Source organism: Ambystoma mexicanum, unplaced genomic scaffold (assembly GCF_040938575.1).
Source record: "Ambystoma mexicanum isolate Mex_15411 unplaced genomic scaffold, UKY_AmexF1_1 Mex_scaf1, whole genome shotgun sequence".
In the NCBI taxonomy this organism is placed as follows: Eukaryota; Metazoa; Chordata; class Amphibia; order Caudata; family Ambystomatidae; genus Ambystoma; species Ambystoma mexicanum.
In genome coordinates this window covers 223,411-247,949 of record NW_027182324.1, presented here as the reverse complement: position 1 = coordinate 247,949, position 24,539 = coordinate 223,411, and the positions used below count along the sequence as shown (strand labels likewise).

General features: G+C 40.7%; 17 non-coding genes across 17 annotated transcripts; all 17 read left to right on the top strand.

Moving 5' to 3' along the window:
- The first annotated feature begins 1,325 nt into the window (after positions 1–1,325).
- Positions 1,326–1,398, top strand: TRNAK-UUU (transfer RNA lysine (anticodon UUU)). Its single transcript has one exon. It is a non-coding gene; the product is annotated as a tRNA-Lys (tRNA).
- Positions 1,399–2,170: 772 nt separating this feature from the next.
- TRNAK-UUU (transfer RNA lysine (anticodon UUU)) lies at positions 2,171–2,243 on the top strand. The gene has a single exon. It is a non-coding gene; the product is annotated as a tRNA-Lys (tRNA).
- Positions 2,244–3,853: 1,610 nt separating this feature from the next.
- TRNAK-UUU (transfer RNA lysine (anticodon UUU)) lies at positions 3,854–3,926 on the top strand. The gene has a single exon. It is a non-coding gene; the product is annotated as a tRNA-Lys (tRNA).
- Positions 3,927–4,693: 767 nt separating this feature from the next.
- TRNAK-UUU (transfer RNA lysine (anticodon UUU)) lies at positions 4,694–4,766 on the top strand. Its single transcript has one exon. It is a non-coding gene; the product is annotated as a tRNA-Lys (tRNA).
- Positions 4,767–6,383: 1,617 nt separating this feature from the next.
- On the top strand, positions 6,384–6,456 carry TRNAK-UUU (transfer RNA lysine (anticodon UUU)). The gene has a single exon. It is a non-coding gene; the product is annotated as a tRNA-Lys (tRNA).
- A 1,613-nt stretch (positions 6,457–8,069) lies between these two features.
- On the top strand, positions 8,070–8,142 carry TRNAK-UUU (transfer RNA lysine (anticodon UUU)). Its single transcript has one exon. It is a non-coding gene; the product is annotated as a tRNA-Lys (tRNA).
- Positions 8,143–11,422: 3,280 nt separating this feature from the next.
- On the top strand, positions 11,423–11,495 carry TRNAK-UUU (transfer RNA lysine (anticodon UUU)). The gene has a single exon. It is a non-coding gene; the product is annotated as a tRNA-Lys (tRNA).
- Positions 11,496–15,639: 4,144 nt separating this feature from the next.
- TRNAK-UUU (transfer RNA lysine (anticodon UUU)) lies at positions 15,640–15,712 on the top strand. The gene has a single exon. It is a non-coding gene; the product is annotated as a tRNA-Lys (tRNA).
- A 772-nt stretch (positions 15,713–16,484) lies between these two features.
- TRNAK-UUU (transfer RNA lysine (anticodon UUU)) lies at positions 16,485–16,557 on the top strand. The gene has a single exon. It is a non-coding gene; the product is annotated as a tRNA-Lys (tRNA).
- A 1,610-nt stretch (positions 16,558–18,167) lies between these two features.
- On the top strand, positions 18,168–18,240 carry TRNAK-UUU (transfer RNA lysine (anticodon UUU)). The gene has a single exon. It is a non-coding gene; the product is annotated as a tRNA-Lys (tRNA).
- Positions 18,241–19,007: 767 nt separating this feature from the next.
- TRNAK-UUU (transfer RNA lysine (anticodon UUU)) lies at positions 19,008–19,080 on the top strand. The gene has a single exon. It is a non-coding gene; the product is annotated as a tRNA-Lys (tRNA).
- A 772-nt stretch (positions 19,081–19,852) lies between these two features.
- Positions 19,853–19,925, top strand: TRNAK-UUU (transfer RNA lysine (anticodon UUU)). Its single transcript has one exon. It is a non-coding gene; the product is annotated as a tRNA-Lys (tRNA).
- A 772-nt stretch (positions 19,926–20,697) lies between these two features.
- On the top strand, positions 20,698–20,770 carry TRNAK-UUU (transfer RNA lysine (anticodon UUU)). The gene has a single exon. It is a non-coding gene; the product is annotated as a tRNA-Lys (tRNA).
- A 768-nt stretch (positions 20,771–21,538) lies between these two features.
- TRNAK-UUU (transfer RNA lysine (anticodon UUU)) lies at positions 21,539–21,611 on the top strand. The gene has a single exon. It is a non-coding gene; the product is annotated as a tRNA-Lys (tRNA).
- A 772-nt stretch (positions 21,612–22,383) lies between these two features.
- On the top strand, positions 22,384–22,456 carry TRNAK-UUU (transfer RNA lysine (anticodon UUU)). Its single transcript has one exon. It is a non-coding gene; the product is annotated as a tRNA-Lys (tRNA).
- A 768-nt stretch (positions 22,457–23,224) lies between these two features.
- On the top strand, positions 23,225–23,297 carry TRNAK-UUU (transfer RNA lysine (anticodon UUU)). Its single transcript has one exon. It is a non-coding gene; the product is annotated as a tRNA-Lys (tRNA).
- A 771-nt stretch (positions 23,298–24,068) lies between these two features.
- On the top strand, positions 24,069–24,141 carry TRNAK-UUU (transfer RNA lysine (anticodon UUU)). The gene has a single exon. It is a non-coding gene; the product is annotated as a tRNA-Lys (tRNA).
- Positions 24,142–24,539: the final 398 nt, after the last annotated feature.

Below are 24,539 nucleotides of genomic sequence, written 5' to 3'. Positions count from 1 at the left end.
TTAACCAACTAAGCCACAGCACCTTTTTTGCATCTGGTCTCCTTTCCTTCCTCATGTAATCATTTAGAAGTGAAATCCATTTTTTTAAGGCTGGGCTTCTGTTGCAATATAACTTTTCAAAATGTTTTCCAATTGACTGAAACTCCATTGCACAAAACGAGCATGTCATTAATCGTCGATTTAGAGTGGACTGCATTGCCCAGTGTGTGCATTGAGGAGCACATGTTCGTCTTTACTGGGGAGCAAGTTTGCACTCATGAATGTGGCAAAACATTCAAATCCGTAAGTGGGTGAACATTAAAGTCCTAGATGCTGCAAATCTCTATATCTGGATATGGAATGACTGAAAAAAGTTATGTCTCCAGTGTCAAAATGTGTGTAATGCACTAGTAATTCATTTCCTTTATTGACCAGTGAGGTAGCCATGTATGGAGGTGCTGTAGAGTGAAAATCAAGTTTCAAATGGGCAGTGATCCCTGTGCCTGGATAGCTCAGTCGGTAGAGCATCAGACTTTTAATCTGAGGGTCCAGGGTTCAAGTCCCTGCTCAGGCGTACCTTTGCTTCTTTTACAAAAAATTAAGCAGGAAATATGAATTGCTCATTCTAATATGTGCTATTTCTGATGGCATCGCAACCTTGGGCAATATGACTCTAAGGTAGTGGAGTCCAGAGTTTTTGGATGCTTTGCCAACATTTCAAGCCTGACTGTGCTTCTAAATAGCATGAAATAGCAATCTTTGTACAAAGTTTTAATATTGGGGAGACAGATTGGTCGAAAAAAAAGCAGACAGGCGCTGCTGAGATTCGAACTCAGGATCTCCTGTTTACTAGACAGGCACTTGCTTTAACCAACTAAGCCACAGCACCTTTTTTGCATCTGGTCTCCTTTCCTTCCTCATGTAATCATTTAGAAGTGAAATCCACTTTTTTAAGGCTGGGCTTCTGTTGCAATATAACTTTTCAAAATGTTTTCCAATTGACTGAAACTCTATTGCACAAAACGAGCATGTCATTAATCGTTGATTTAGAGTGGACTGCATTGCCCAGTGTGTGTATTGAGGAGCACATGTTCGCCTTTACTGGGGAGCAATTTTGCACTCATGAATGTGGCAAAACATTCAAATCCGTAAGTGGGTGAACATTAAAGTCCTAGATGCTGCAAATCTCTATATCTGGATACGGAATGACTGAAAAAAGTTATGTCTCCAGTGTCAAAATGTGTGTAATGCACTAGTAATTCATTTCCTTTATTGACCAGTGAGGTAGCCATGTATGGAGGTGCTGTAGAGTGAAAATCAAGTTTCAAATGGGCAGTGATCCTTGTGCCTGGATAGCTCAGTCGGTAGAGCATCAGACTTTTAATCTGAGGGTCCAGGGTTCAAGTCCCTGTTCAGGCGTATCTTTGCTTCTTTTACAAAAAATTAAGCAGGAAATATGAATTGCTCATTCTAATATGTGCTATTTCTGATGGCATCGCAACCTTGGGCAATATGACTCTAAGGTAGTGGAGTCCAGAGTTTTTGGATGCTTTGCCAACATTTCAAGCCTGACTGTGCTTCTAAATAGCATGAAATAGCAATCTTTGTACAAAGTTTTAATATTGGGGAGACAGATTGGTCGAAAAAAAAGCAGACAGGCGCTGCTGAGATTCGAACTCAGGATCTCCTGTTTACTAGACAGGCACTTGCTTTAACCAACTAAGCCACAGCACCTTTTTTGCATCTGGTCTCCTTTCCATTCTCATGTAATCATTTAGAAGTGAAATCCACTTTTTTAAGGCTGGGCTTCTGTTGCAATATAACTTTTCAAAATGTTTTCCAATTGACTGAAACTCCATTGCACAAAACGAGCATGTCATTAATCGTTGATTTAGAGTGGACTGCATTGCCCAGTGTGTGCATTGAGGAGCACATGTTCGTCTTTACTGGGGAGCAAGTTTGCACTCATGAATGTGGCAAAACATTCAAATCCGTAAGTGGGTGAACATTAAAGTCCTAGATGCTGCAAATCTCTATATCTGGATACGGAATGTCTGAAAAAAGTTATGTCTCCAGTGTCAAAATGTGTGTAATGCACTAGTAATTCATTTCCTTTATTGACCAGTGAGGTAGCCATGTGTGGAGGTGCTGTAGAGTGAAAATCAAGTTTCAAATGAGCAGTGATCCCTGTGCCTGGATAGCTCAGTCGGTAGAGCATCAGACTTTTAATCTGAGGGTCCAGGGTTCAAGTCCCTGTTCAGGCGTACCTTTGCTTCTTTTACAAAAAATTAAGCAGGAAATATGAATTGCTCATTCTAATATGTGCTATTTCTGATGGCATCGCAACCTTGGGCAATATGACTCTAAGGTAGTGGAGTCCAGAGTTCTTGGATGCTTTGCCAACATTTCAAGCCTGACTGTGCTTCTAAATAGCATGAAATAGCAATCTTTGTACAAAGTTTTAATATTGGGGAGACAGATTGGTCGAAAAAAAATCAGACAGGCGCTGTTGAGATTCGAACTCAGGATCTCCTGTTTACTAGACAGGCGCTTTAACCAACTAAGCCACAGCACCTTTTTTGCATCTGGTCTCCTTTCCTTCCTCATGTAATCATTTAGAAGTGAAATCCACTTTTTTAAGGCTGGGCTTCTGTTGCAATATAACTTTTCAAAATGTTTTCCAATTGACTGAAACTCTATTGCACAAAACGAGCATGTCATTAATCGCTGATTTAGAGTGGACTGCATTGCCCAGTGTGTGTATTGAGGAGCACATGTTCGCCTTTACTGGGGAGCAATTTTGCACTCATGAATGTGGCAAAACATTCAAATCCGTAAGTGGGTGAACATTAAAGTCCTAGATGCTGCAAATCTCTATATCTGGATACGGAATGACTGAAAAAAGTTATGTCTCCAGTGTCAAAATGTGTGTAATGCACTAGTAATTCATTTCCTTTATTGACCATTGAGGCAGCCATGTATGGAGGTGCTGTAGAGTGAAAATCAAGTTTCAAATGGGCAGTGATCCTTGTGCCTGGATAGCTCAGTGGGTAGAGCATCAGACTTTTAATCTGAGGGTCCAGGGTTCAAGTCCCTGTTCAGGCGTACCTTTGCTTCTTTTACAATAAATTAAGCAGGAAATATGAATTGCTCATTCTAATATGTGCTATTTCTGATGGCATCGCAACCTTGGGCAATATGACTCTAAGGTAGTGGAGTCCAGAGTTCTTGGATGCTTTGCCAACATTTCAAGCCTGACTGTGCTTCTAAATAGCATGAAATAGCAATCTTTGTACAAAGTTTTAATATTGGGGAGACAGATTGGTCGAAAAAAAAGCAGACAGGCGCTGCTGAGATTCGAACTCAGGATCTCCTGTTTACTAGACAGGCGCTTTAACCAACTAAGCCACAGCACCTTTTTTGCATCTGGTCTCCTTTCCTTCCTCATGTAATTATTTAGAAGTGAAATCCACTTTTTTAAGGCTGGGCTTCTGTTGCAATATAACTTTTCAAAATGTTTTCCAATTGACTGAAACTCCATTGCACAAAACGAGCATGTCAGTAATCGACGATTTAGAGTGGACTGCATTGTCCAGTGTGTGCATTGAGGAGCACATGTACGTCTTTACTGGTGAGCAAGTTTGCACTCATGAATGTGGCAAAACATTCAAATGCGTGGGGTGGATGACCATTAAAGTCCTACATGCTGCAAATCTCTATATCTGGATACGGAATGACTGAAAAAAGTTATGTCTCCAGTGTCAAAATGTGTGTAATGCACTAGTAATTCATTTCCTTTATTGACCAGTGAGGTAGCCATGTGTGGAGGTGCTGTAGAGTGAAAATCAAGTTTCAAATGAGCAGTGATCCCTGTGCCTGGATAGCTCAGTCGGTAGAGCATCAGACTTTTAATCTGAGGGTCCAGGGTTCAAGTCCCTGTTCAGGCGTACCTTTGCTTCTTTTACAAAAAATTAAGCAGGAAATATGAATTGCTCATTCTAATATGTGCTATTTCTGATGGCATCGCAACCTTGGGCAATATGACTCTAAGGTAGTGGAGTCCAGAGTTCTTGGATGCTTTGCCAACATTTCAAGCCTGACTGTGCTTCTAAATAGCATGAAATAGCAATCTTTGTACAAAGTTTTAATATTGGGGAGACAGATTGGTCGAAAAAAATCAGACAGGCGCTGCTGAGATTCGAACTCAGGATCTCCTGTTTACTAGACAGGCGCTTTAACCAACTAAGCCACAGCACCTTTTTTGCATCTGGTCTCCTTTCCTTCCTCATGTAATCATTTAGAAGTGAAATCCACTTTTTTAAGGCTGGGCTTCTGTTGCAATATAACTTTTCAAAATGTTTTCCAATTGACTGAAACTCTATTGCACAAAACGAGCATGTCATTAATCGTTGATTTAGAGTGGACTGCATTGCCCAGTGTGTGTATTGAGGAGCACATGTTCGCCTTTACTGGGGAGCAATTTTGCACTCATGAATGTGGCAAAACATTCAAATCCGTAAGTGGGTGAACATTAAAGTCCTAGATGCTGCAAATCTCTATATCTGGATACGGAATGACTGAAAAAAGTTATGTCTCCAGTGTCAAAATGTGTGTAATGCACTAGTAATTCATTTCCTTTATTGACCAGTGAGGTAGCCATGTATGGAGGTGCTGTAGAGTGAAAATCAAGTTTCAAATGGGCAGTGATCCTTGTGCCTGGATAGCTCAGTCGGTAGAGCATCAGACTTTTAATCTGAGGGTCCAGGGTTCAAGTCCCTGTTCAGGCGTATCTTTGCTTCTTTTACAAAAAATTAAGCAGGAAATATGAATTGCTCATTCTAATATGTGCTATTTCTGATGGCATCGCAACCTTGGGCAATATGACTCTAAGGTAGTGGAGTCCAGAGTTTTTGGATGCTTTGCCAACATTTCAAGCCTGACTGTGCTTCTAAATAGCATGAAATAGCAATCTTTGTACAAAGTTTTAATATTGGGGAGACAGATTGGTCGAAAAAAAAGCAGACAGGCGCTGCTGAGATTCGAACTCAGGATCTCCTGTTTACTAGACAGGCACTTGCTTTAACCAACTAAGCCACAGCACCTTTTTTGCATCTGGTCTCCTTTCCATTCTCATGTAATCATTTAGAAGTGAAATCCACTTTTTTAAGGCTGGGCTTCTGTTGCAATATAACTTTTCAAAATGTTTTCCAATTGACTGAAACTCCATTGCACAAAACGAGCATGTCATTAATCGTCGATTTAGAGTGGACTGCATTGCCCAGTGTGTGCATTGAGGAGCACATGTTCGTCTTTACTGGGGAGCAAGTTTGCACTCATGAATGTGGCAAAACATTCAAATCCGTAAGTGGGTGAACATTAAAGTCCTAGATGCTGCAAATCTCTATATCTGGATACGGAATGACTGAAAAAAGTTATGTCTCCAGTGTCAAAATGTGTGTAATGCACTAGTAATTCATTTCCTTTATTGACCAGTGAGGTAGCCATGTGTGGAGGTGCTGTAGAGTGAAAATCAAGTTTCAAATGGGCAGTGATCCCTGTGCCTGGATAGCTCAGTCGGTAGAGCATCAGACTTTTAATCTGAGGGTCCAGGGTTCAAGTCCCTGCTCAGGCGTACCTTTGCTTCTTTTACAAAAAATTAAGCAGGAAATATGAATTGCTCATTCTAATATGTGCTATTTCTGATGGCATCGCAACCTTGGGCAATATGACTCTAAGGTAGTGGAGTCCAGAGTTTTTGGATGCTTTGCCAACATTTCAAGCCTGACTGTGCTTCTAAATAGCATGAAATAGCAATCTTTGTACAAAGTTTTAATATTGGGGAGACAGATTGGTCGAAAAAAAAGCAGACAGGCGCTGCTGAGATTCGAACTCAGGATCTCCTGTTTACTAGACAGGCACTTGCTTTAACCAACTAAGCCACAGCACCTTTTTTGCATCTGGTCTCCTTTCCATTCTCATGTAATCATTTAGAAGTGAAATCCACTTTTTTAAGGCTGGGCTTCTGTTGCAATATAACTTTTCAAAATCTTTTCCAATTGACTGAAACTCCATTGCACAAAACGAGCATGTCATTAATCGTCGATTTAGAGTGGACTGCATTGCCCAGTGTGTGCATTGAGGAGCACATGTTCGTCTTTACTGGGGAGCAAGTTTGCACTCATGAATGTGGCAAAACATTCAAATCCGTAAGTGGGTGAACATTAAAGTCCTAGATGCTGCAAATCTCTATATCTGGATACGGAATGACTGAAAAAAGTTATGTCTCCAGTGTCAAAATGTGTGTAATGCACTAGTAATTCATTTCCTTTATTGACCAGTGAGGTAGCCATGTGTGGAGGTGCTGTAGAGTGAAAATCAAGTTTCAAATGAGCAGTGATCCCTGTGCCTGGATAGCTCAGTCGGTAGAGCATCAGACTTTTAATCTGAGGGTCCAGGGTTCAAGTCCCTGTTCAGGCGTACCTTTGCTTCTTTTACAAAAAATTAAGCAGGAAATATGAATTGCTCATTCTAATATGTGCTATTTCTGATGGCATCGCAACCTTGGGCAATATGACTCTAAGGTAGTGGAGTCCAGAGTTCTTGGATGCTTTGCCAACATTTCAAGCCTGACTGTGCTTCTAAATAGCATGAAATAGCAATCTTTGTACAAAGTTTTAATATTGGGGAGACAGATTGGTCGAAAAAAAATCAGACAGGCGCTGCTGAGATTCGAACTCAGGATCTCCTGTTTACTAGACAGGCGCTTTAACCAACTAAGCCACAGCACCTTTTTTGCATCTGGTCTCCTTTCCTTCCTCATGTAATCATTTAGAAGTGAAATCCACTTTTTTAAGGCTGGGCTTCTGTTGCAATATAACTTTTCAAAATGTTTTCCAATTGACTGAAACTCTATTGCACAAAACGAGCATGTCATTAATCGTTGATTTAGAGTGGACTGCATTGCCCAGTGTGTGTATTGAGGAGCACATGTTCGCCTTTACTGGGGAGCAATTTTGCACTCATGAATGTGGCAAAACATTCAAATCCGTAAGTGGGTGAACATTAAAGTCCTAGATGCTGCAAATCTCTATATCTGGATACGGAATGACTGAAAAAAGTTATGTCTCCAGTGTCAAAATGTGTGTAATGCACTAGTAATTCATTTCCTTTATTGACCAGTGAGGTAGCCATGTATGGAGGTGCTGTAGAGTGAAAATCAAGTTTCAAATGGGCAGTGATCCTTGTGCCTGGATAGCTCAGTAGGTAGAGCATCAGACTTTTAATCTGAGGGTCCAGGGTTCAAGTCCCTGTTCAGGCGTATCTTTGCTTCTTTTACAAAAAATTAAGCAGGAAATATGAATTGCTCATTCTAATATGTGCTATTTCTGATGGCATCGCAACCTTGGGCAATATGACTCTAAGGTAGTGGAGTCCAGAGTTTTTGGATGCTTTGCCAACATTTCAAGCCTGACTGTGCTTCTAAATAGCATGAAATAGCAATCTTTGTACAAAGTTTTAATATTGGGGAGACAGATTGGTCGAAAAAAAAGCAGACAGGCGCTGCTGAGATTCGAACTCAGGATCTCCTGTTTACTAGACAGGCACTTGCTTTAACCAACTAAGCCACAGCACCTTTTTTGCATCTGGTCTCCTTTCCATTCTCATGTAATCATTTAGAAGTGAAATCCACTTTTTTAAGGCTGGGCTTCTGTTGCAATATAACTTTTCAAAATGTTTTCCAATTGACTGAAACTCCATTGCACAAAACGAGCATGTCATTAATCGTTGATTTAGAGTGGACTGCATTGCCCAGTGTGTGCATTGAGGAGCACATGTTCGTCTTTACTGGGGAGCAAGTTTGCACTCATGAATGTGGCAAAACATTCAAATCCGTAAGTGGGTGAACATTAAAGTCCTAGATGCTGCAAATCTCTATATCTGGATACGGAATGTCTGAAAAAAGTTATGTCTCCAGTGTCAAAATGTGTGTAATGCACTAGTAATTCATTTCCTTTATTGACCAGTGAGGTAGCCATGTGTGGAGGTGCTGTAGAGTGAAAATCAAGTTTCAAATGAGCAGTGATCCCTGTGCCTGGATAGCTCAGTCGGTAGAGCATCAGACTTTTAATCTGAGGGTCCAGGGTTCAAGTCCCTGTTCAGGCGTACCTTTGCTTCTTTTACAAAAAATTAAGCAGGAAATATGAATTGCTCATTCTAATATGTGCTATTTCTGATGGCATCGCAACCTTGGGCAATATGACTCTAAGGTAGTGGAGTCCAGAGTTCTTGGATGCTTTGCCAACATTTCAAGCCTGACTGTGCTTCTAAATAGCATGAAATAGCAATCTTTGTACAAAGTTTTAATATTGGGGAGACAGATTGGTCGAAAAAAAATCAGACAGGCGCTGTTGAGATTCGAACTCAGGATCTCCTGTTTACTAGACAGGCGCTTTAACCAACTAAGCCACAGCACCTTTTTTGCATCTGGTCTCCTTTCCTTCCTCATGTAATCATTTAGAAGTGAAATCCACTTTTTTAAGGCTGGGCTTCTGTTGCAATATAACTTTTCAAAATGTTTTCCAATTGACTGAAACTCTATTGCACAAAACGAGCATGTCATTAATCGCTGATTTAGAGTGGACTGCATTGCCCAGTGTGTGTATTGAGGAGCACATGTTCGCCTTTACTGGGGAGCAATTTTGCACTCATGAATGTGGCAAAACATTCAAATCCGTAAGTGGGTGAACATTAAAGTCCTAGATGCTGCAAATCTCTATATCTGGATACGGAATGACTGAAAAAAGTTATGTCTCCAGTGTCAAAATGTGTGTAATGCACTAGTAATTCATTTCCTTTATTGACCAGTGAGGCAGCCGTGTATGGAGGTGCTGTAGAGTGAAAATCAAGTTTCAAATGGGCAGTGATCCTTGTGCCTGGATAGCTCAGTGGGTAGAGCATCAGACTTTTAATCTGAGGGTCCAGGGTTCAAGTCCCTGTTCAGGCGTATCTTTGCTTCTTTTACAAAAAATTAAGCAGGAAATATGAATTGCTCATTCTAATATGTGCTATTTCTGATGGCATCGCAACCTTGGGCAATATGACTCTAAGGTAGTGGAGTCCAGAGTTCTTGGATGCTTTGCCAACATTTCAAGCCTGACTGTGCTTCTAAATAGCATGAAATAGCAATCTTTGTACAAAGTTTTAATATTGGGGAGACAGATTGGTCGAAAAAAAAGCAGACAGGCGCTGCTGAGATTCGAACTCAGGATCTCCTGTTTACTAGACAGGCGCTTTAACCAACTAAGCCACAGCACCTTTTTTGCATCTGGTCTCCTTTCCTTCCTCATGTAATTATTTAGAAGTGAAATCCACTTTTTTAAGGCTGGGCTTCTGTTGCAATATAACTTTTCAAAATGTTTTCCAATTGACTGAAACTCCATTGCACAAAACGAGCATGTCAGTAATCGACGATTTAGAGTGGACTGCATTGTCCAGTGTGTGCATTGAGGAGCACATGTACGTCTTTACTGGTGAGCAAGTTTGCACTCATGAATGTGGCAAAACATTCAAATGCGTGGGGTGGATGACCATTAAAGTCCTACATGCTGCAAATCTCTATATCTGGATACGGAATGACTGAAAAAAGTTATGTCTCCAGTGTCAAAATGTGTGTAATGCACTAGTAATTCATTTCCTTTATTGACCAGTGAGGTAGCCATGTATGGAGGTGCTGTAGAGTGAAAATCAAGTTTCAAATGGGCAGTGATCCCTGTGCCTGGATAGCTCAGTCGGTAGAGCATCAGACTTTTAATCTGAGGGTCCCTGTTCAGGCGTACCTTTGCTTCTTTTACAATAAATTAAGCAGGAAATATGAATTGCTCATTCTAATATTTGCTATTTCTGATGGCATGGCAACCTTGGGCAATATGACTCGAAGGTAGTGGAGTCCAGAGTTCTTGGATGCTTTGCCAACATTTTAAGCCTGACTGTGCTTCTAAATAGCATGCAATAGCAATCTTTGTACAAAGTTTTAATATTGGGGAGACAGATTGGTCGAAAAAAAAGCAGAGAGGCACTGCTGAGATTCAAACTCAGGATCTCCTGTTTACTTGACAGGCGCTTTAACCAACTAAGCCACAGCACCTTTTTTGCATCTAGTCTCCTTTCCTTCCTCATGTAATCATTTAGAAGTGAAATCCACTTTTTTTAAGGCTGGGCTTCTGTTGCAATATAACTTTTCAAAATGTTTTCCAATTGACTGAAACTCCATTGCACAAAACGAGCATGTCATTAATCGTCGATTTAGAGTGGACTGCATTGCCCAGTGTGTGCATTGAGGAGCACATGTTCGTCTTTACTGGGGAGCAAGTTTGCACTCATGAATGTGGCAAAACATTCAAATCCGTAAGTGGGTGAACATTAAAGTCCTAGATGCTGCAAATCTCTATATCTGGATACGGAATGACTGAAAAATGTTATGTCTCCAGTGTCAAAATGTGTGTAATGCACTAGTAATTCATTTCCTTTATTGACCAGTGAGGTAGCCATGTATGGAGGTGCTGTAGAGTGAAAATCAAGTTTCAAATGGGCAGTGATCCCTGTGCCTGGATAGCTCAGTCTGTAGAGCATCAGACTTTTAATCTGAGGGTCCAGGGTTCAAGTCACTGTTCAGGCGTACCTATGCTTCTTTTACAAAAAATTAAGCAGGAAATATGAATTGCTCATTCTAATATGTGCTATTTCTGATGGCATCGCAACCTTGGGCAATATGACTCTAAGGTAGTGGAGTCCAGAGTTTTTGGATGCTTTGCCAACATTTCAACCCTGACTGTGCTTCTAAATAGCATGAAATAGCAATCTTTGTACAAAGTTTTAATATTGGGGAGACAGATTGGTCGAAAAAAAAGCAGACAGGCGCTGCTGAGATTCGAACTCAGGATCTCCTGTTTACTAGACAGGCGCTTTAACCAACTAAGCCACAGCACCTTTTTTGCATCTGGTCTCCTTTCCTTCCTCATGTAATCATTTAGAAGTGAAATCCATTTTTTTTAAGGCTGGGCTTCTGTTGCAATATAACTTTTCAAAATGTTTTCCAATTGACTGAAACTCCATTGCACAAAACGAGCATGTCATTAATCGTCGATTTAGAGTGGACTGCATTGCCCAGTGTGTGCATTGAGGAGCACATGTTCGTCTTTACTGGGGAGCAAGTTTGCACTCATGAATGTGGCAAAACATTCAAATCCGTAAGTGGGTGAACATTAAAGTCCTAGATGCTGCAAATCTCTATATCTGGATACGGAATGACTGAAAAAAGTTATGTCTCCAGTGTCAAAATGTGTGTAATGCACTACTAATTCATTTCCTTTATTGACCAGTGAGGTAGCCATGTATGGAGGTGCTGTAGAGTGAAAATCAAGTTTCAAATGGCAGTGATCCCTGTGCCTGGATAGCTCAGTCGGTAGAGCATCAGACTTTTAATCTGAGGGTCCAGGGTTCAAGTCCCTGTTCAGGCGTACCTTTGCTTCTTTTACAATAAATTAAGCAGGAAATATGAATTGCTCATTCTAATATTTGCTATTTCTGATGGCATGGCAACCTTGGGCAATATGACTCGAAGGTAGTGGAGTCCAGAGTTCTTGGATGCTTTGCCAACATTTTAAGCCTGACTGTGCTTCTAAATAGCATGCAATAGCAATCTTTGTACAAAGTTTTAATATTGGGGAGACAGATTGGTCGAAAAAAAGCAGACAGGCGCTGCTGAGATTCGAACTCAAGATCTCCTGTTTACTAGACAGGCGCTTGCTTTAACCAACTAAGCCACAGCACCTTTTTTGCATCTGGTCTCCTTTCCTTCCTCATGTAATCATTTAGAAGTGAAATCCACTTTTTTAAGGCTGGGCTTCTGTTGCAATATAACTTTTCAAAATGTTTTCCAATTGACTGAAACTCTATTGCACAAAACGAGCATGTCATTAATCGTCGATTTAGAGTGGACTGCATTGCCCAGTGTGTGCATTGAGGAGCACATGTTCGTCTTTACTGGGGAGCAAGTTTGCACTCATGAATGTGGCAAAACATTCAAATCCGTAAGTGGGTGAACATTAAAGTCCTAGATGCTGCAAATCTCTATATCTGGATACGGAATGACTGAAAAAAGTTATGTCTCCAGTGTCAAAATGTGTGTAATGCACTAGTAATTCATTTCCTTTATTGACCAGTGAGGTAGCCATGTATGGAGGTGCTGTAGAGTGAAAATCAAGTTTCAAATGGGCAGTGATCCCTGTGCCTGGATAGCTCAGTCGGTAGAGCATCAGACTTTTAATCTGAGGGTCCAGGGTTCAAGTCCCTGCTCAGGCGTACCTTCGCATCTTTTACAAAAAATTAAGCAGGAAATATGAATTGCTCATTCTAATATGTGCTATTTCTGATGGCATCGCAACCTTGGGCAATATGACTCTAAGGTAGTGGAGTCCAGAGTTTTTGGATGCTTTGCCAACATTTCAAGCCTGACTGTGCTTCTAAATAGCATGAAATAGCAATCTTTGTACAAAGTTTTAATATTGGGGAGACAGATTGGTCGAAAAAAAAGCAGACAGGCGCTGCTGAGATTCGAACTCAGGATCTCCTGTTTACTAGACAGGCGCTTTAACCAACTAAGCCACAGCACCTTTTTTGCATCTGGTCTCCTTTCCTTCCTCATGTAATCATTTAGAAGTGAAATCCATTTTTTTTAAGGCTGGGCTTCTGTTGCAATATAACTTTTCAAAATGTTTTCCAATTGACTGAAACTCCATTGCACAAAACGAGCATGTCATTAATCGTCGATTTAGAGTGGACTGCATTGCCCAGTGTGTGCATTGAGGAGCACATGTTCGTCTTTACTGGGGAGCAAGTTTGCACTCATGAATGTGGCAAAACATTCAAATCCGTAAGTGGGTGAACATTAAAGTCCTAGATGCTGCAAATCTCTATATCTGGATACGGAATGACTGAAAAAAGTTATGTCTCCAGTGTCAAAATGTGTGTAATGCACTAGTAATTCATTTCCTTTATTGACCAGTGAGGTAGCCATGTATGGAGGTGCTGTAGAGTGAAAATCAAGTTTCAAATGGGCAGTGATCCCTGTGCCTGGATAGCTCAGTCGGTAGAGCATCAGACTTTTAATCTGAGGGTCCAGGGTTCAAGTCCCTGCTCAGGCGTACCTTTGCTTCTTTTACAAAAAATTAAGCAGGAAATATGAATTGCTCATTCTAATATGTGCTATTTCTGATGGCTTCGCAACCTTGGGCAATATGACTCTAAGGTAGTGGAGTCCAGAGTTTTTGGATGCTTTGCCAACATTTCAAGCCTGACTGTGCTTCTAAATAGCATGAAATAGCAATCTTTGTACAAAGTTTTAATATTGGGGAGACAGATTGGTCGAAAAAAAAGCAGACAGGCGCTGCTGAGATTCGAACTCAGGATCTCCTGTTTACTAGACAGGCACTTGCTTTAACCAACTAAGCCACAGCACCTTTTTTGCATCTGGTCTCCTTTCCATTCTCATGTAATCATTTAGAAGTGAAATCCACTTTTTTAAGGCTGGGCTTCTGTTGCAATATAACTTTTCAAAATGTTTTCCAATTGACTGAAACTCCATTGCACAAAACGAGCATGTCATTAATCGTCGATTTAGAGTGGACTGCATTGCCCAGTGTGTGCATTGAGGAGCACATGTTCGTCTTTACTGGGGAGCAAGTTTGCACTCATGAATGTGGCAAAACATTCAAATCCGTAAGTGGGTGAACATTAAAGTCCTAGATGCTGCAAATCTCTATATCTGGATACGGAATGACTGAAAAAAGTTATGTCTCCAGTGTCAAAATGTGTGTAATGCACTAGTAATTCATTTCCTTTATTGACCAGTGAGGTAGCCATGTATGGAGGTGCTGTAGAGTGAAAATCAAGTTTCAAATGGGCAGTGATCCCTGTGCCTGGATAGCTCAGTCGGTAGAGCATCAGACTTTTAATCTGAGGTTCCAGGGTTCAAGTCACCGTTCAGGCGTACCTTTGCTTCTTTTACAAAAAATTAAGCAGGAAATATGAATTGCTCATTCTAATATGTGCTATTTCTGATGGCATCGCAACCTTGGGCAATATGACTCTAAGGTAGTGGAGTCCAGAGTTTTTGGATGCTTTGCCAACATTTCAAGCCTGACTGTGCTTCTAAATAGCATGAAATAGCAATCTTTGTACAAAGTTTTAATATTGGGGAGACAGATTGGTCGAAAAAAAAGCAGACAGGCGCTGCTGAGATTCGAACTCAGGATCTCCTGTTTACTAGACAGGCGCTTTAACCAACTAAGCCACAGCACCTTTTTTGCATCTGGTCTCCTTTCCTTCCTCATGTAATCATTTAGAAGTGAAATCCATTTTTTTAAGGCTGGGCTTCTGTTGCAATATAACTTTTCAAAATGTTTTCCAATTGACTGAAACTCCATTGCACAAAACGAGCATGTCATTAATCGTCGATTTAGAGTGGACTGCATTGCCCAGTGTGTGCATTGAGGAGCACATGTTCGTCTTTACTGGGGAGCAAGTTTGCACTCATGAATGTGGCAAAACATTCAAATCCGTAAGTGGGTGAACATTAAAGTCCTAGATGCTGCAAATCTCTATATCTGGATATGGAATGACTGAAAAAAGTTATGTCTCCAGTGTCAAAATGTGTGTAATGCACTAGTAATTCATTTCCTTTATTGACCAGTGAGGTAGCCATGTATGGAGGTGCTGTAGAGTGAAAATCAAGTTTCAAATGGGCAGTGATCCCTGTGCCTGGATAGCTCAGTCGGTAGAGCATCAGACTTTTAATCTGAGGGTCCAGGGTTCAAGTCCCTGCTCAGGCGTACCTTTGCTTCTTTTACAAAAAATTAAGCAGGAAATATGAATTGCTCATTCTAATATGTGCTATTTCTGATGGCATCGCAACCTTGGGCAATATGACTCTAAGGTAGTGGAGTCCAGAGTTTTTGGATGCTTTGCCAACATTTCAAGCCTGACTGTGCTTCTAAATAGCATGAAATAGCAATCTTTGTACAAAGTTTTAATATTGGGGAGACAGATTGGTCGAAAAAAAAGCAGACAGGCGCTGCTGAGATTCGAACTCAGGATCTCCTGTTTACTAGACAGGCACTTGCTTTAACCAACTAAGCCACAGCACCTTTTTTGCATCTGGTCTCCTTTCCTTCCTCATGTAATCATTTAGAAGTGAAATCCACTTTTTTAAGGCTGGGCTTCTGTTGCAATATAACTTTTCAAAATGTTTTCCAATTGACTGAAACTCTATTGCACAAAACGAGCATGTCATTAATCGTTGATTTAGAGTGGACTGCATTGCCCAGTGTGTGTATTGAGGAGCACATGTTCGCCTTTACTGGGGAGCAATTTTGCACTCATGAATGTGGCAAAACATTCAAATCCGTAAGTGGGTGAACATTAAAGTCCTAGATGCTGCAAATCTCTATATCTGGATACGGAATGACTGAAAAAAGTTATGTCTCCAGTGTCAAAATGTGTGTAATGCACTAGTAATTCATTTCCTTTATTGACCAGTGAGGTAGCCATGTATGGAGGTGCTGTAGAGTGAAAATCAAGTTTCAAATGGGCAGTGATCCTTGTGCCTGGATAGCTCAGTCGGTAGAGCATCAGACTTTTAATCTGAGGGTCCAGGGTTCAAGTCCCTGTTCAGGCGTATCTTTGCTTCTTTTACAAAAAATTAAGCAGGAAATATGAATTGCTCATTCTAATATGTGCTATTTCTGATGGCATCGCAACCTTGGGCAATATGACTCTAAGGTAGTGGAGTCCAGAGTTTTTGGATGCTTTGCCAACATTTCAAGCCTGACTGTGCTTCTAAATAGCATGAAATAGCAATCTTTGTACAAAGTTTTAATATTGGGGAGACAGATTGGTCGAAAAAAAAGCAGACAGGCGCTGCTGAGATTCGAACTCAGGATCTCCTGTTTACTAGACAGGCACTTGCTTTAACCAACTAAGCCACAGCACCTTTTTTGCATCTGGTCTCCTTTCCATTCTCATGTAATCATTTAGAAGTGAAATCCACTTTTTTAAGGCTGGGCTTCTGTTGCAATATAACTTTTCAAAATGTTTTCCAATTGACTGAAACTCCATTGCACAAAACGAGCATGTCATTAATCGTTGATTTAGAGTGGACTGCATTGCCCAGTGTGTGCATTGAGGAGCACATGTTCGTCTTTACTGGGGAGCAAGTTTGCACTCATGAATGTGGCAAAACATTCAAATCCGTAAGTGGGTGAACATTAAAGTCCTAGATGCTGCAAATCTCTATATCTGGATACGGAATGTCTGAAAAAAGTTATGTCTCCAGTGTCAAAATGTGTGTAATGCACTAGTAATTCATTTCCTTTATTGACCAGTGAGGTAGCCATGTGTGGAGGTGCTGTAGAGTGAAAATCAAGTTTCAAATGAGCAGTGATCCCTGTGCCTGGATAGCTCAGTCGGTAGAGCATCAGACTTTTAATCTGAGGGTCCAGGGTTCAAGTCCCTGTTCAGGCGTACCTTTGCTTCTTTTACAAAAAATTAAGCAGGAAATATGAATTGCTCATTCTAATATGTGCTATTTCTGATGGCATCGCAACCTTGGGCAATATGACTCTAAGGTAGTGGAGTCCAGAGTTCTTGGATGCTTTGCCAACATTTCAAGCCTGACTGTGCTTCTAAATAGCATGAAATAGCAATCTTTGTACAAAGTTTTAATATTGGGGAGACAGATTGGTCGAAAAAAAATCAGACAGGCGCTGTTGAGATTCGAACTCAGGATCTCCTGTTTACTAGACAGGCGCTTTAACCAACTAAGCCACAGCACCTTTTTTGCATCTGGTCTCCTTTCCTTCCTCATGTAATCATTTAGAAGTGAAATCCACTTTTTTAAGGCTGGGCTTCTGTTGCAATATAACTTTTCAAAATGTTTTCCAATTGACTGAAACTCTATTGCACAAAACGAGCATGTCATTAATCGCTGATTTAGAGTGGACTGCATTGCCCAGTGTGTGTATTGAGGAGCACATGTTCGCCTTTACTGGGGAGCAATTTTGCACTCATGAATGTGGCAAAACATTCAAATCCGTAAGTGGGTGAACATTAAAGTCCTAGATGCTGCAAATCTCTATATCTGGATACGGAATGACTGAAAAAAGTTATGTCTCCAGTGTCAAAATGTGTGTAATGCACTAGTAATTCATTTCCTTTATTGACCATTGAGGCAGCCATGTATGGAGGTGCTGTAGAGTGAAAATCAAGTTTCAAATGGGCAGTGATCCTTGTGCCTGGATAGCTCAGTGGGTAGAGCATCAGACTTTTAATCTGAGGGTCCAGGGTTCAAGTCCCTGTTCAGGCGTACCTTTGCTTCTTTTACAATAAATTAAGCAGGAAATATGAATTGCTCATTCTAATATGTGCTATTTCTGATGGCATCGCAACCTTGGGCAATATGACTCTAAGGTAGTGGAGTCCAGAGTTCTTGGATGCTTTGCCAACATTTCAAGCCTGACTGTGCTTCTAAATAGCATGAAATAGCAATCTTTGTACAAAGTTTTAATATTGGGGAGACAGATTGGTCGAAAAAAAAGCAGACAGGCGCTGCTGAGATTCGAACTCAGGATCTCCTGTTTACTAGACAGGCGCTTTAACCAACTAAGCCACAGCACCTTTTTTGCATCTGGTCTCCTTTCCTTCCTCATGTAATTATTTAGAAGTGAAATCCACTTTTTTAAGGCTGGGCTTCTGTTGCAATATAACTTTTCAAAATGTTTTCCAATTGACTGAAACTCCATTGCACAAAACGAGCATGTCAGTAATCGACGATTTAGAGTGGACTGCATTGTCCAGTGTGTGCATTGAGGAGCACATGTACGTCTTTACTGGTGAGCAAGTTTGCACTCATGAATGTGGCAAAACATTCAAATGCGTGGGGTGGATGACCATTAAAGTCCTACATGCTGCAAATCTCTATATCTGGATACGGAATGACTGAAAAAAGTTATGTCTCCAGTGTCAAAATGTGTGTAATGCACTAGTAATTCATTTCCTTTATTGACCAGTGAGGTAGCCATGTGTGGAGGTGCTGTAGAGTGAAAATCAAGTTTCAAATGAGCAGTGATCCCTGTGCCTGGATAGCTCAGTCGGTAGAGCATCAGACTTTTAATCTGAGGGTCCAGGGTTCAAGTCCCTGTTCAGGCGTACCTTTGCTTCTTTTACAAAAAATTAAGCAGGAAATATGAATTGCTCATTCTAATATGTGCTATTTCTGATGGCATCGCAACCTTGGGCAATATGACTCTAAGGTAGTGGAGTCCAGAGTTCTTGGATGCTTTGCCAACATTTCAAGCCTGACTGTGCTTCTAAATAGCATGAAATAGCAATCTTTGTACAAAGTTTTAATATTGGGGAGACAGATTGGTCGAAAAAAATCAGACAGGCGCTGCTGAGATTCGAACTCAGGATCTCCTGTTTACTAGACAGGCGCTTTAACCAACTAAGCCACAGCACCTTTTTTGCATCTGGTCTCCTTTCCTTCCTCATGTAATCATTTAGAAGTGAAATCCACTTTTTTAAGGCTGGGCTTCTGTTGCAATATAACTTTTCAAAATGTTTTCCAATTGACTGAAACTCTATTGCACAAAACGAGCATGTCATTAATCGTTGATTTAGAGTGGACTGCATTGCCCAGTGTGTGTATTGAGGAGCACATGTTCGCCTTTACTGGGGAGCAATTTTGCACTCATGAATGTGGCAAAACATTCAAATCCGTAAGTGGGTGAACATTAAAGTCCTAGATGCTGCAAATCTCTATATCTGGATACGGAATGACTGAAAAAAGTTATGTCTCCAGTGTCAAAATGTGTGTAATGCACTAGTAATTCATTTCCTTTATTGACCAGTGAGGTAGCCATGTATGGAGGTGCTGTAGAGTGAAAATCAAGTTTCAAATGGGCAGTGATCCTTGTGCCTGGATAGCTCAGTCGGTAGAGCATCAGACTTTTAATCTGAGGGTCCAGGGTTCAAGTCCCTGTTCAGGCGTATCTTTGCTTCTTTTACAAAAAATTAAGCAGGAAATATGAATTGCTCATTCTAATATGTGCTATTTCTGATGGCATCGCAACCTTGGGCAATATGACTCTAAGGTAGTGGAGTCCAGAGTTTTTGGATGCTTTGCCAACATTTCAAGCCTGACTGTGCTTCTAAATAGCATGAAATAGCAATCTTTGTACAAAGTTTTAATATTGGGGAGACAGATTGGTCGAAAAAAAAGCAGACAGGCGCTGCTGAGATTCGAACTCAGGATCTCCTGTTTACTAGACAGGCACTTGCTTTAACCAACTAAGCCACAGCACCTTTTTTGCATCTGGTCTCCTTTCCATTCTCATGTAATCATTTAGAAGTGAAATCCACTTTTTTAAGGCTGGGCTTCTGTTGCAATATAACTTTTCAAAATGTTTTCCAATTGACTGAAACTCCATTGCACAAAACGAGCATGTCATTAATCGTTGATTTAGAGTGGACTGCATTGCCCAGTGTGTGCATTGAGGAGCACATGTTCGTCTTTACTGGGGAGCAAGTTTGCACTCATGAATGTGGCAAAACATTCAAATCCGTAAGTGGGTGAACATTAAAGTCCTAGATGCTGCAAATCTCTATATCTGGATACGGAATGTCTGAAAAAAGTTATGTCTCCAGTGTCAAAATGTGTGTAATGCACTAGTAATTCATTTCCTTTATTGACCAGTGAGGTAGCCATGTGTGGAGGTGCTGTAGAGTGAAAATCAAGTTTCAAATGAGCAGTGATCCCTGTGCCTGGATAGCTCAGTCGGTAGAGCATCAGACTTTTAATCTGAGGGTCCAGGGTTCAAGTCCCTGTTCAGGCGTACCTTTGCTTCTTTTACAAAAAATTAAGCAGGAAATATGAATTGCTCATTCTAATATGTGCTATTTCTGATGGCATCGCAACCTTGGGCAATATGACTCTAAGGTAGTGGAGTCCAGAGTTTTTGGATGCTTTGCCAACATTTCAAGCCTGACTGTGCTTCTAAATAGCATGAAATAGCAATCTTTGTACAAAGTTTTAATATTGGGGAGACAGATTGGTCGAAAAAAAAGCAGACAGGCGCTGCTGAGATTCGAACTCAGGATCTCCTGTTTACTAGACAGGCACTTGCTTTAACCAACTAAGCCACAGCACCTTTTTTGCATCTGGTCTCCTTTCCATTCTCATGTAATCATTTAGAAGTGAAATCCACTTTTTTAAGGCTGGGCTTCTGTTGCAATATAACTTTTCAAAATCTTTTCCAATTGACTGAAACTCCATTGCACAAAACGAGCATGTCATTAATCGTCGATTTAGAGTGGACTGCATTGCCCAGTGTGTGCATTGAGGAGCACATGTTCGTCTTTACTGGGGAGCAAGTTTGCACTCATGAATGTGGCAAAACATTCAAATCCGTAAGTGGGTGAACATTAAAGTCCTAGATGCTGCAAATCTCTATATCTGGATACGGAATGACTGAAAAAAGTTATGTCTCCAGTGTCAAAATGTGTGTAATGCACTAGTAATTCATTTCCTTTATTGACCAGTGAGGTAGCCATGTGTGGAGGTGCTGTAGAGTGAAAATCAAGTTTCAAATGAGCAGTGATCCCTGTGCCTGGATAGCTCAGTCGGTAGAGCATCAGACTTTTAATCTGAGGGTCCAGGGTTCAAGTCCCTGTTCAGGCGTACCTTTGCTTCTTTTACAAAAAATTAAGCAGGAAATATGAATTGCTCATTCTAATATGTGCTATTTCTGATGGCATCGCAACCTTGGGCAATATGACTCTAAGGTAGTGGAGTCCAGAGTTCTTGGATGCTTTGCCAACATTTCAAGCCTGACTGTGCTTCTAAATAGCATGAAATAGCAATCTTTGTACAAAGTTTTAATATTGGGGAGACAGATTGGTCGAAAAAAAATCAGACAGGCGCTGCTGAGATTCGAACTCAGGATCTCCTGTTTACTAGACAGGCGCTTTAACCAACTAAGCCACAGCACCTTTTTTGCATCTGGTCTCCTTTCCTTCCTCATGTAATCATTTAGAAGTGAAATCCACTTTTTTAAGGCTGGGCTTCTGTTGCAATATAACTTTTCAAAATGTTTTCCAATTGACTGAAACTCCATTGCACAAAACGAGCATGTCATTAATCGTTGATTTAGAGTGGACTGCATTGCCCAGTGTGTGTATTGAGGAGCACATGTTCGCCTTTACTGGGGAGCAATTTTGCACTCATGAATGTGGCAAAACATTCAAATCCGTAAGTGGGTGAACATTAAAGTCCTAGATGCTGCAAATCTCTATATCTGGATACGGAATGACTGAAAAAAGTTATGTCTCCAGTGTCAAAATGTGTGTAATGCACTAGTAATTCATTTCCTTTATGGACCAGTGAGGTAGCCATGTATGGAGGTGCTGTAGAGTGAAAATCAAGTTTCAAATGGGCAGTGATCCTTGTGCCTGGATAGCTCAGTCGGTAGAGCATCAGACTTTTAATCTGAGGGTCCAGGGTTCAAGTCCCTGTTCAGGCGTATCTTTGCTTCTTTTACAAAAAATTAAGCAGGAAATATGAATTGCTCATTCTAATATGTGCTATTTCTGATGGCATCGCAACCTTGGGCAATATGACTCTAAGGTAGTGGAGTCCAGAGTTTTTGGATGCTTTGCCAACATTTCAAGCCTGACTGTGCTTCTAAATAGCATGAAATAGCAATCTTTGTACAAAGTTTTAATATTGGGGAGACAGATTGGTCGAAAAAAAAGCAGACAGGCGCTGCTGAGATTCGAACTCAGGATCTCCTGTTTACTAGACAGGCACTTGCTTTAACCAACTAAGCCACAGCACCTTTTTTGCATCTGGTCTCCTTTCCATTCTCATGTAATCATTTAGAAGTGAAATCCACTTTTTTAAGGCTGGGCTTCTGTTGCAATATAACTTTTCAAAATGTTTTCCAATTGACTGAAACTCCATTGCACAAAACGAGCATGTCATTAATCGTTGATTTAGAGTGGACTGCATTGCCCAGTGTGTGCATTGAGGAGCACATGTTCGTCTTTACTGGGGAGCAAGTTTGCACTCATGAATGTGGCAAAACATTCAAATCCGTAAGTGGGTGAACATTAAAGTCCTAGATGCTGCAAATCTCTATATCTGGATACGGAATGTCTGAAAAAAGTTATGTCTCCAGTGTCAAAATGTGTGTAATGCACTAGTAATTCATTTCCTTTATTGACCAGTGAGGTAGCCATGTGTGGAGGTGCTGTAGAGTGAAAATCAAGTTTCAAATGAGCAGTGATCCCTGTGCCTGGATAGCTCAGTCGGTAGAGCATCAGACTTTTAATCTGAGGGTCCAGGGTTCAAGTCCCTGTTCAGGCGTACCTTTGCTTCTTTTACAAAAAATTAAGCAGGAAATATGAATTGCTCATTCTAATATGTGCTATTTCTGATGGCATCGCAACCTTGGGCAATATGACTCTAAGGTAGTGGAGTCCAGAGTTTTTGGATGCTTTGCCAACATTTCAAGCCTGACTGTGCTTCTAAATAGCATGAAATAGCAATCTTTGTACAAAGTTTTAATATTGGGGAGACAGATTGGTCGAAAAAAAAGCAGACAGGCGCTGCTGAGATTCGAACTCAGGATCTCCTGTTTACTAGACAGGCGCTTTAACCAACTAAGCCACAGCACCTTTTTTGCATCTGGTCTCCTTTCCTTCCTCATGTAATCATTTAGAAGTGAAATCCATTTTTTTTAAGGCTGGGCTTCTGTTGCAATATAACTTTTCAAAATGTTTTCCAATTGACTGAAACTCCATTGCACAAAACGAGCATGTCATTAATCGTCGATTTAGAGTGGACTGCATTGCCCAGTGTGTGCATTGAGGAGCACATGTTCGTCTTTACTGGGGAGCAAGTTTGCACTCATGAATGTGGCAAAACATTCAAATCCGTAAGTGGGTGAACATTAAAGTCCTAGATGCTGCAAATCTCTATATCTGGATACGGAATGACTGAAAAAAGTTATGTCTCCAGTGTCAAAATGTGTGTAATGCACTAGTAATTCATTTCCTTTATTGACCAGTGAGGTAGCCATGTATGGAGGTGCTGTAGAGTGAAAATCAAGTTTCAAATGGCAGTGATCCCTGTGCCTGGATAGCTCAGTCGGTAGAGCATCAGACTTTTAATCTGAGGGTCCAGGGTTCAAGTCCCTGTTCAGGCGTACCTTTGCTTCTTTTACAATAAATTAAGCAGGAAATATGAATTGCTCATTCTAATATTTGCTATTTCTGATGGCATGGCAACCTTGGGCAATATGACTCGAAGGTAGTGGAGTCCAGAGTTCTTGGATGCTTTGCCAACATTTTAAGCCTGACTGTGCTTCTAAATAGCATGCAATAGCAATCTTTGTACAAAGTTTTAATATTGGGGAGACAGATTGGTCGAAAAAAAGCAGACAGGCGCTGCTGAGATTCGAACTCAAGATCTCCTGTTTACTAGACAGGCGCTTGCTTTAACCAACTAAGCCACAGCACCTTTTTTGCATCTGGTCTCCTTTCCTTCCTCATGTAATCATTTAGAAGTGAAATCCACTTTTTTAAGGCTGGGCTTCTGTTGCAATATAACTTTTCAAAATGTTTTCCAATTGACTGAAACTCTATTGCACAAAACGAGCATGTCATTAATCGTCGATTTAGAGTGGACTGCATTGCCCAGTGTGTGCATTGAGGAGCACATGTTCGTCTTTACTGGGGAGCAAGTTTGCACTCATGAATGTGGCAAAACATTCAAATCCGTAAGTGGGTGAACATTAAAGTCCTAGATGCTGCAAATCTCTATATCTGGATACGGAATGACTGAAAAAAGTTATGTCTCCAGTGTCAAAATGTGTGTAATGCACTAGTAATTCATTTCCTTTATTGACCAGTGAGGTAGCCATGTGTGGAGGTGCTGTAGAGTGAAAATCAAGTTTCAAATGAGCAGTGATCACTGTGCCTGGATAGCTCAGTCGGTAGAGCATCAGACTTTTAATCTGAGGGTCCAGGGTTCAAGTCCCTGTTCAGGCGTACCTTTGCTTCTTTTACAAAAAATTAAGCAGGAAATATGAATTGCTCATTCTAATATGTGCTATTTCTGATGGCATCGCAACCTTGGGCAATATGACTCTAAGGTAGTGGAGTCCAGAGTTCTTGGATGCTTTGCCAACATTTCAAGCCTGACTGTGCTTCTAAATAGCATGAAATAGCAATCTTTGTACAAAGTTTTAATATTGGGGAGACAGATTGGTCGAAAAAAAATCAGACAGGCGCTGCTGAGATTCGAACTCAGGATCTCCTGTTTACTAGACAGGCGCTTTAACCAACTAAGCCACAGCACCTTTTTTGCATCTGGTCTCCTTTCCTTCCTCATGTAATCATTTAGAAGTGAAATCCACTTTTTTAAGGCTGGGCTTCTGTTGCAATAT